The sequence below is a fragment of the Heterocephalus glaber genome, unplaced genomic scaffold (genome assembly GCF_053883595.1).
Source record: "Heterocephalus glaber isolate CG9 unplaced genomic scaffold, H.glaber_assembly_v1.0 deba00001457, whole genome shotgun sequence".
NCBI lineage: Eukaryota > Metazoa > Chordata > Mammalia > Rodentia > Bathyergidae > Heterocephalus > Heterocephalus glaber.
The window spans coordinates 45677230-45686054 of NW_028258305.1; the positions used below are offsets into that span (position 1 = coordinate 45677230).

Sequence of the window (8825 nt, forward strand, 5' to 3'; positions counted from 1 at the left end):
TTTTAAATATAAAGCTATTAAAACAGTTGTTTGTAAATAATTTATTTAAACCATTAGCCAAAGGACAAGAAGGCAGCTATTGAAGGTGAGCCTTTTTCACTAGCACGTATTAACTGTACGTATTAATGGAGAGCTGTTTGGCATCTTGATACATGCATATAGTGTGCACCTCAAATCCAAGGCGGCAGGCTCTTAACTAGAACCCGGCCCACCAGACTCTCCTTCCTAGGAATAGAAAGTAGGATTCAGGTGTGACCAGTGCATTCTCTATGCATGCCGGGATGGAGAAGATACACTTTGGGAAGTTGTTAGGCACTTTCTGCCCAAAGTGTACCTAGAAAGGGAAAGAGAGAATGAAGAGGAGGAAACAAACAGAAAGACAGAGAGGAGGGGTGTGGAAAGAGTCTCCACCGCGTGGCTTTCTGACTGATTTTTACTCCCTCCGTCCATGCCCCTGAGACCCTGACTCTGCATCCTATGGGTACCCAGCACTCTGACCATAAATCCACCTCCTTTTCACCCAAATGTTCTTCTCTTAAGTTAGCTCCAACTATTTTCTGTTTCTTACAACCCAAAGACCTTCCTTTATACCACTAAGAACTCAGAATTCATTCACAAAGTGGTTACAAGGCCTCTGCCTTTCATTTGTCCCCCCAAGAGAGGCTTTTCTGTCTTTGCTCCAAACACTTTTCAAGGAACCAGAATGGAGCTTCATTTCTAGCTCTGCTCGGAGTCTAGCATCAGCTCAGAGTCCCTGCTGATGGAGATAAGGATGGACTCTGGCCTCCATTCTCAGAGAGCCAAGCTCTTGCAACCAGAGAAGGAGCTGGGGCCAGGTGAGTGCAGCTGCCTTAGGGTCCACAGACCCTCGGGTGGTGAGAAGTGTTAAATAGTGCAATGGAGAGAAAAGAGGATACTTCCAGCCTAGCTGACTCACTCCCACACACACACACACACACCTGCTGAGACACTTGTGTACAAACATGCACACAGATAGGTGCATAAGTGAGATGGAAAAGCCATGCTCGGGTCCCCTAGAGACATCTCTATTCTTCAGTCTTAGCAGTCTTTCCCAGACTTCCAGGAAGGCTTAGCCTACACAGCCTGCAAGTGGACCTTGTCGTCAGAACTGCCATTCCCTCCACCCTTCAGGCCTCCTTGCTTTGCAGCTCTATTATTGTTTCATGAAACTTTAAAACTTTCCACCCTTCCTTCATTGTACTCAACTTTAAATAAATTCAGAGTGTCACTTGTTAAAATAAATGACATTTAAACAACCTCAGCATGGTAACTCGTTCCTCATTATCATAGAGAGCTCTTCTGAAAGGTCTATAGCACATCATCGCTACGAAATGGATTTTGCCTTCAACATTAACCTCATTGCTCAGAGAGGACAGGTGCTAAGCACCCGTGAGAGGTGACATCGAAATGCACAGGTAGATTGATAGAACTGAGCAAGTGATGATGAACTGAAACAAAAGCAGGAAAAGGCTTTAGGTTAAATATTAGGTAGCAAATCTGAGCTGCGAGAGAGCTCTGGTGATTGAGCGAGCTGCCACAGTAGGCTGAAGAACATTTTTGTTATTTCAGCTGCTCAGAGCTCACTGTGCCTGTGCCTTTGGCAAAAGAGATGCTACCTGCAGGGTGGGATTGAGAACTACAGTGAGCCCCACAAGCCCTGTGGGCCTAAGGGTCCAACTCCTGCATTTTCGAATTTAAGACACCAAGGCCCAAAGTGGATGCTGCCCCAAAAGCAGAGTGCAGAGTGAGGAAGTACTACATCTCAGACCTGAGCTCAGGTGAGCACACTCGCCCCAGGATCCCCCTGGGAAGATAGAGATGGGAGTCCATTCAGTGATGACCATTTTGCCTCTTTTCTGTGTCTCTCCAGCCTTTCTTATGTGTCTGAGTCCCGTGGAATGTGAAAACAATGACCTCATTCCCATGTCTTCAGGTATTTTGTTTGCACATATATTCTCAGGCTTACACGCATCCCATGAAGGAACCTTCTTAATAAGCAAGGGTCAAAGAGTCTGCTGTTTTCTCAGAGGGCTCCAAAACCATAGCCCAGGATGAGGTCAATATGTGAGCTAATCGCACCCCACAGAGGCCTGGGGGGCTGACAATCGTCTCTCCGTGGTGAGTCTGCCGCGCACGGCTTCGTCCTCTCCTAACCCCCACCCCACCACCGTCAGTGCTCGGTCAGGTGCCCAGCTGTGAGACCCTGAGGAGTCCTCTGCACTCCGCCAGCGGCTGTGGGCTTGGTGAGTCTTGTACGCGCTGTGTGTCCAGCCGTGAATAAGTGCTGCTTGAGGCAGGACCGTGAAAGTCCTCAGCCTCCGGTTTATGTGCAGACTGCGAGCAGCTGGGGAAGGAGGAAAGTTCCACGTGCGTGAGCCAAAGGACACGTGTGGACCTACTCGTGGGCTGTTAGATCTACAGCAAAATGGAATGAAGAGTGCAGGGTGGGTTTGGGTCGGAAGACAGCAGGAAGACCATTAGAGACGAAGAGGTATTATTTTTATTACTTGGAAAGCAAGCTTACATTTCTAAAAGAAAGAAAGCACATGGTACACGAGTCCGGCGATGAGAGCTCCAATCTGTCTTGACTCACCAAGTCCCGCACGCGGAGCTCTGGGTCCCTCACTGGCCGTCCGTCCGGTGAGATCCGAGCTCCCCACCAGTCCCTGGGCCCTTCCAGGCCTCGCAGCCCCTCCCCAGCTGGGCCGCTCGAGAAGCCAGGGCCAGTTCTCTGGGCATCCGCTTCTGCTTCCTCTGACTTCCCAGGCCGCACACATTCCTGCATCCTGGAAATTTTCTCTCAGATTGAAGTAGTTTTACAGGGTTCAAAAACAGTCCGAGGTTCATCTTTGGAATTCCTACCAGTAAGTGTTTAAAATAAGTATTTACTAGCAATCATGAAAATATTTGAGGTGCACTTATAAAGTTCTACTTGTGAAATATCAATAAAATAATTGCCTAATTCCAAGCCTTGTACTGTTCTAATTAATTCTGCGTGAGACGTTTTTCCAGCTTCAAAGATTGCTTTACTTGTATTGCATAACAAAATAATGGTATAATTAGGAATAAATTTGTCACTTTTATAAGTAATTCCTTTTTATTATGTGTTTGGAAGCAAAGCGGAAGCATGATTAAAGCCCCCTTTAAAAAGTTTTATTAATTATTATGATTATTTTGGATAATAAGTGTCCACAAACTGCGGAACACACCCCAGGCAAGATGCACAGAGTCACAGAACATGGCAGACCCAGGGACAGATTCTGGATTCTAGCTCCTTCATTCTCTGGGGTCCAAGTTTCACCACCAGCCTTTTCCCTGTGTGCAGCGTAGGAGCCAGGGAGGGGAAGTTCTTTCCCTTCTCTCTCCCTCTGTCTTCACGGGGTGCCTCCCCATGGGACCATGAAGACAGTGGGCTCCTCTGTCCTTCTTACCTTTCGTCCCCTCCGAGTGAGTCAGCAACGCAGCCTGGTCAGCATCCAGGTGGTGCCCAGAATTCCGCTCTGAGAACCCTGTCCGGAGCCCTCCATCTCACTGCCACATGGGTCTGGGCCTCCTGTGTCCTGTCCTGTCCTGGGGCCTGGGCATCCAGCAGCTTGAGAGCAAGGGTTGAGTCCGTTTCTGTTGTGTTTTTCTTTCATCATCAACACACAGCCAGCTGTAGGAAGCAGTCAAGAACATTTACTGGACGAGGCCAGGTGACACGGTGGTCCCATCTACTCAGGAAGCTGAACCAGAAGGCTGGCGTAAGCATAGGAATTCAAGGCTGGTTTAGGCAACATAGTGAGACCATGTCTCCAAAATAAAATGAAAATCATTTATTGCATAAATGGGTCAATTAATGGCAGAATAAATGAATAGAAGGTGTCTATCTCACTCACTAATACACAGTGCTTAAAACCACTGCAGTGGACTCTACCAGTGACCGTGGGCACCAGCTGCCCTGACAAGGGCCTGAAGGCTCTCCACCTTGAACCCTCTCCCCCTCAAAGCCTGGTCCTCTCCACTGTGTATCCACACTTGAACCCCACCAGTGACCTCTCCCTTTAGGTGCAGCCACAACTCACAGTTCATCTTGGCTGTAGGGGATTCAGAAGCCACCTTTTCCAGGTCTTCAACTTTTGCAGGAGAAAAACCAAGACTCATGTAAGAGTGGGTCCACCCAACGTCCTCCTCCCTCAGGTCACCGGAACCAGTGTTTCCGGTGACCTCTATTGTGAAATGCCAGGTCACCTCCTCCTCGTGACGGAAGGGGGCACTGCTGCAGCCCACCCACCACAGGAAGAGTTAGGCAAGGAAGCCCTCCTCCGGGGTGGGAGTTTGTCACAGCAGCCCTTCTCCGTGGCAGCGCCATTTTCTAAGCTGCTGTTTGCCTTCACACACAGTGCACAGCTGCTCCTGGGGCTGCAGGATTTCTGTTCTCAAGGCTCCTCTGCCTCTGTCTCCCCGTCTCCAGCCCTGCTGCCCTCACCCCCCCACACACACACTCCTAGGCTGAGACGGAGGCCTCATCCCCAGGTCATGATCCCCATGGAAACCACATCAAAATGAACACAAAACGGAACCCTTACGTTCTACTTTAGGCCTAAGGCTTGGTTTTATGGACTCACCCCTTCCGACTTCCTTCAGTGTATTGCCACTTGGGCGATGCCTGATCAAGTGCACATCAGGATACAGGTGGCACCATTGCCACCCTGAGAAGGTAGCTCCTTCTCACAGCTAAAGAAGCATGGTAGCTCTGGCTGCCAGCTCAGGAATCACCTCCCCAGCTAAGCAGCAAAGGTGCTGGCCCCTTGAGAGGCAGAGGCAGAGGCAGACAGCCTTCCAATCCTGAGGGGCAGCCTCAGTAGTCTCGGGGAAGGCTCTAAACACATTACTCTCTTTGAGTCAGACCTTTCTGATTTCTTTTAAGTCTTCACATGCTCCCTTCTGTAAGGATTCCCATAAATATCTCACTTATAGAAAGAGCAGACAAGAGCAGAGAAAGCCTTGCCGCGCAGTCAGATGGGACAGGCCAGCCACAGGACACAGATCTTGATGTGGGACAGATGGGAGCAGTGGCTAGGAGTGGACACTGCAGACAGGAGAGCATGCGAAGCTCTATCTCAATGTGGCCTCCCAAGAGGAGGAGAACACAGTGGGAGCAGAGGGAAAAGAGAAAGCCAGCCTTCCCTAGAGTCATGTGCCATTGGCCCTATTCCCATATGTTTTGGGTTTTCGCTGCCATCTTCCTATGTTCCACATGCCTGTGGCTGTTTTGAGAGTGTTTGGCTTACAGTGCCTTCCGCGAATCCCTGGAAGCAGACCGGAGGTTTGCAGAGGTGTTGGAACCCAGAAGTCTTCTGAGACCATCATGGGGCCTTAGACGCTCTCTGCTGTGAGCCAATGGCAGGACGGTTTTCCCCAACAGAACTTAAAATTTCCCTCTTGCTTTCTCCTTCCCCAACCCAAAACAATTGCATAACACTGAGAAAAACATCACCAACTTTTCTTGTCAGAGATTAGCCCTACAGTTTTTTTATCTCTTTGGAGGAATAACTGCAGAGTTGGGAGCTCCAGAAATCCTTGTCATCTCCTAGGAATGCACCACTGTAACTTCCACTTTCCAAACACAACTCCAGTCTTACAAATGCACACCTGGCCTGATTCCTCCAGCCTGTCCAGGTCCACCTACCAATCCCTAGGGTTTCCTTACATGGATCTATTCAGTAATTCACTGGCTGCTGTACTTATTCTCCACCAATGCCCCTCTAGACTGTGAGTTCCTCAAGGAGTAGAAGATCCAGCTTCCATTTTTCTTCCACCCGTCACAGGGCCAAGATGAGAAACATCTACTCATTCATCCATTCACTTACCCCTTGCACAGCCAGGGCCAGTGCTAGACTACAGAGCTGAAGGAAATACAGTCTCCGAGTCTGAGAGCTGTCAGTGTAGTGAGAGGCTCAGCCATGTGGGTGTGTAATAATCACACAGTGCAGTTCGCCTGCTACAAAAGTGCCAGCAGAGGAATTTCCAGAGAATGTGGGGGAGGGACTGGCAGTGGGTTTATGTGCCAAAGCCGCTCCATAAATATTTGTTGATTAATTAGGGGAGGAGTACACTTCTTTAGGGATTACAGGGACAAAACATCCTCATTAGCCGATGATGAGAGAAACAGTTTCCATATAGTCAGGAAGCTCATGGGAGTAAGCAAGTGATAATCTGTGTGTTAATGAAAGGAAGAGACGCGGGCAGAAGCGAAAGGCTTCTACACAAGTAAGCATCTGATAAGCCCTTTATGTCTCTGGGCTTGCAATCCCGTCTTGCCTGTGGGGTGGACCTGTCTTCTCTCCTAGTCCAGGGAGCCACACACCAGTAATCCAGCCCTAGGAACTACTGTGGATTCAGCCCTACAGCCGATCAACTGGCAGATATACAGGCCTCTCTTCAAGGCCCTGGCCTGGCAAGGGCTGGGAGCCTGCATGTGGCATGGAATTTGCCTGCTGTCTATTTATTCTGCAGCATATGCTGGCTCAGCAAATTAAGGCAGCTCTAATTTCCCATGTTCATTTTAGTCCTCCCTTACCTCTCATAAGTTACATTCTGCAGTAATCTTGCCCTTGTGGTTTGCAAGGGAAGCAGCTGTGATTTTTCATCCCTTGAACTCTTGAGCCAAAGGCCTTACCACTACACTCTAGTTAACCTCTCCTCTGGACCCAGTGACTGACAGCGTGGTGATTAGTTACGCGCATCTTCTGCCAAGTGGGTCTTGTCTTCATTCCTGCAGCCCACATCTCACAGTCCTCGTGTTCATCTGTCCTCAATCTGCCTATAAATCATCACTGAGGTGTGAGAGAACACTGAGTAGTGAGCAAGCAAGGTTGCTCTGTTCTGGGGAGAAGAGATCTAATCACACATACAATGTGAGCAGTGCTTCGCCCCCTTTCCAGATGATATCCCGTCATCTATAAATGGACTTCTGTTCTCGCTCAACTTCACAATTTTTATGACTATCACTCTCTGTGGGCAATAGTAACTCCAACTTTGCAGCTGTCCACATTAAATAACAGAAGACAGAAGTGGGCCCTGTCAAGGAATCAATGAGAAGAAAAAACCTGTATTCCTTTATTTATGCTGCAACCACAGCAAATGGTAAAGGAAAACTCATGGAAGTGAAGCAATTAATTTCTAGAAAGAGCAATGGCCCATCTCCGCCAATGGTAAGAAATTTTAAAAATCAATATATAAATCCAAAACTAAGGTCACACAGTGTCACCAGTCCTCCATCTTTATGAGTTCAAAATTCAAAAGCAACATATCCAGCACTTCAGTGTACTTGGTTTGAACACTGGAATTCTTTATAATGTCCCCTTGTGATATTTCATTTGTCACTCTGAACTTTGCACTCTGGAGGTCTAAGTAGCTCCTGAAAATATGTCTTAAAGTTTCCGCTTTTGTTGCAAGAATCCCATCTGGGCTAAGAACCCCAAAAGAAGGAAATTGATTCAAAGAATGTAGACTATCAGGAGGTGATAAAGTTGGAGCTGAGACTGGACCAAGCTATAGCACTTTCATGGTGTCTCACTATAGTCTTGTTGGCTTTCACGTTCTCCCTGAATAGGAACCTTGCACATTGGCTCAGATGCTGAGCTTAAGAAAAGGGCAAAAGCAAACTGGAGCACTGAGCACATTGCGGGACACAGTTTGCTGAGAGAAGGACGCGCAACATGAATTGAGAGAAAGCAGACAATTCACAGAGGATATTCTCAGCCTCATGAAGTGAAAGCTGGTTTGTCTCCCTGTTTTCATGCCTAGTTTTGTAGTTACAGTCCAAACTAATGGGCATCCTGAGAGCTAGTAGCAGCTATGGAGACATAGGCACATTTCATCAGAGGCGTGAAGCTGCCCCTGGCCCTGCCAAGGAGAAGCAGACAGCACAACCTCCAAGTGCTTTTGGCCATGAATAACAATTGCAGAAAGGTTTGCAATGAAGAGTATTTGCATAGAGCAAGTGATTCACATTTTAGAGCTTCCTTTCCCCACTGTCTTCAGGAGAAGCATGTTAGAAGGCATGGATTCACCACTCTGTGAGCAGAATATGGTCTTAGACGATGGAAAAAAAGCCAGAATTTTGAATTCAGATGACACCACTAAATATGGACCAGTTAGAACTATTGCAAGACAAACCTCTCACAGGATTTAACTTCTCTCATGACCACCTGAACCCAGTACTGTCGGAATGTGTTTCTGTTCTCATACACGCCACTTTGCTTCAGGTCTTGGGTAAGTTCTCTATGGTTTGAATGGAGAAGAGGGTCATGAAATCCAGGTCCAGCCCTCGAAACGCATCCAGCACAACTCTGCTGCACACAGGCCTGGTCCTGGCACACGGTACTATGGACAGAGCCTGTAAGAATGGAAGATAGGGTTTGGTGGGGGTTCGAACCTGAGAAATCTTGTTTTTTTTATCTGAAAGTTATTTAATATGTAGCCAATGTTTCCTTGACTCTGTGAAGCCACTTTGCAGCAGTCACTGCCCCCCAGCGAAGGACCAAAGCACCTTGGCTTGGAAATGCCAGAGCTAAGCCTCTGCATACAGAGTCCAGATCTGAGATCTGAGATAGCAGTTATACTGGTGTCAGATATATTTGTCTCCCCAAATAACTATCACTTCTGTAGAGCAGTGGTTCTCAATTGGGGTGATTTTGCTCCCCACCCAAGGGATATTTGTCAGTATTTGAAGCCATGTTCCAAGGTCACTACTGAGAAATCTGCAACCAATATTTAGAAAGTAGAGGCTCCGGATGCTGTTAAACATCCTCCAGTGC

General features: G+C 47.8%; 1 long non-coding RNA gene across 1 annotated transcript; it reads right to left on the bottom strand.

Annotated features, from left to right (window-relative positions):
- Positions 1-2511: 2511 nt before the first annotated feature.
- On the bottom strand, positions 2512-4910 carry LOC147827078 (uncharacterized). The gene is made up of 3 exons (XR_015453055.1): positions 4086-4910; positions 3453-3676; positions 2512-2879 (listed from the first exon to the last, which is right to left on the bottom strand). It is a non-coding gene; the product is annotated as an uncharacterized LOC147827078 (long non-coding RNA).
- Between the last annotated feature and the right edge of the window lie 3915 nt (positions 4911-8825).